Consider the following 2,189-nt stretch of genomic DNA (forward strand, 5'->3'; position numbering starts at 1 on the left):
GCTTGGGAAGGCCAGAACCGTCAGGGTGGAGGGAGAAGGACAGCCCAGGGGGTAGGGGGGTCATTTGGCAACTGAGGTGAAGGGATTACCCTCACCCTGCTGGGATCCCCCCAGCCCCTGATGTCTGGCAGGAAAGGGGCAGCCTGCAACATCCATGAGCAGGTCTGGGGCTGCTAGATGTTCCAGGCAGGGGCTGGAGGCGGCTCACAAAGGCTTGCACTCCAGGGAGATGACGGCACTGCCAACTAGTTTCTCTGCCAGGGTGCAGCGGTCCTTGACCTCCTCATAACAGTTTGCTTGTAATTCATGCTTGATTCCTGTCAGCTTCTTCTTGATGGCATCCTTGGAGCTGGCGTAGATCGTTTTGCTCTTAAGAGATGCACTCTCAGCGGCCCAGAAGAGGAACACCAGGTCTTCTTTCTTGCTCTCCTTGGTCTCCTAGGTGGCATGGTAGAGAGCGTAGGAGCAGTCCTTGTCTGGCAGCATCTTGACAAAGGTGGTGTAGGGATCGTCCAGAGTCTGCCCCACATCTCCTACCAGGATCTCCTTGCCCTCCTCCAGGATGATGTTCTTCTTGTCCTCACTCAGGCAGAAGAGCACTGCCTTCTTGCGTTTCTTCACTTCTTCTGGAATTGAAGACTAGTGCACTTTCATGTCATTGAACACCTTGATGACACCATCAGAAACAACCACTCCAGAAGCCATGTTTCCAGAAGTTAAAGGGAGACAGGGAGAGCTAGAGAAGAACTGAGCCATTGCAGCTGCTACTGGGATCCGACTCTCTTCCCTTTTCTTCATGACTCCCAGCTGTTGTGTGTGTCTGGGCTCATATGTGTCTTCTGGAGCACTGCCAGTGTTCACTCCTGTGTGAGTAGGAGGGGTTCTCAAGTGTCACATTGACTTCGCTTCCTGAGACATTCTCCTTGAACTGGTAAATTGTCAAGAACTCTAGACCATCTGTACAAGGATGAAAAGGGAACTTCTCCCTTCCATCTCTATAGAGGTAGGATGATATCCTCACACTGGCATGCAAGGCTTTTATGTGGCAGCTGGTTCTGAGTTCATGCTTTCATGTTTGAAGATCACCCACTTGGTTGAGTGAATCATTCCTGTCACTAGGAGGGCGATTTGATGGTTACATTCTCATCTTATGATATCTCTCAGGAGCTATTGTCAACAGAACAAATGAATAATTGACCCTGTGTGGTGGTTGATCCGCTGTTGTAGCTCTCTATGGGAAGCAAGAAAAGTTCATGGTCGAATGTGTTCATGAGTGCCTGAAAAGGTTATTATCCAATTCCTGACATGGTAAACAGCCTGGGGAATCAGGAAGTTTGGCCAAAAAACAAAAATCATTGTTTCTTGACTTGTGTGAGGATGAGCAGTGTGGATTTGCTGTCTGAAAGGGGCAGAGAAGTAACCACATGCTTTTCTGAGGTAAGACAGAAGGGCAGATGAGGCTGGTGCCTTCAAGTCTTTGAAAGGAAGTGGCCTGGCTTTATTGGAGGGCGTCCCTCAAGGATTCTATGACCTTGTCTATTAGAAACAGATTTCTTTCACATTGTCCCTGGCTAGACAACCTTTGCTTGAGGAGAGCTAACCAGACATATGTGTCACAGTCTAACCTTCCATGGTACTCAGCCTGAATTCTCTGGCTACCTGCCCACTTGCCTCCCATTCAGCTTCACCATGACAGGAAACAGATCATGATGTTAGAGTCACACAGTTTGCTATTCCCCCTGCTTTCCAAGGCCTCATGAGAAAGCTATGAAAATCACCCTTTGCTTGTTTAGATGGCTTTCTCAACACAAGGAGTTGATTGACGGGGCACTCCCTAAATTACATGGTGTCCTGCGCTGGTCCAGGACTTATGTTCACATTGACTGCTGTGTCTATGATAGTCAGGGGTTGGAAGACACTAATGTTGAATGTCCCAAGTCTTTCAGCAAGTTGGCACAGAGGCTGTGCCATGGCTTGGTTGACAGGTTGAAACTGTGGTCAAACTTACATTGTCACATAAGGCAGACCACTGATGGTTTTGTGTGTTCTGTCTCCCAATGACAATTGAGAGGTGTGCCTGTTATTTGCTCTTTTTCTGAGACTATCTAGCTCATTCTGATCTTGTGAGGTGATATCAAATATCCAAATGTGTGCAGAGAGCCAAACAGTGCTCTTCTAGGTGAGGGGCT

At 48.3% G+C, this 2,189-nt stretch overlaps 1 pseudogene; it reads right to left on the reverse strand.

The window, feature by feature from the left end:
- Positions 1-204: 204 nt before the first annotated feature.
- LOC142842289 (cofilin-1 pseudogene) lies at positions 205-743 on the reverse strand (annotated as a pseudogene).
- Between the last annotated feature and the right edge of the window lie 1,446 nt (positions 744-2,189).

The sequence above is a fragment of the Microtus pennsylvanicus genome, unplaced genomic scaffold (assembly GCF_037038515.1).
Source record: "Microtus pennsylvanicus isolate mMicPen1 unplaced genomic scaffold, mMicPen1.hap1 Scaffold_48, whole genome shotgun sequence".
Taxonomy (NCBI): Eukaryota; Metazoa; Chordata; class Mammalia; order Rodentia; family Cricetidae; genus Microtus; species Microtus pennsylvanicus.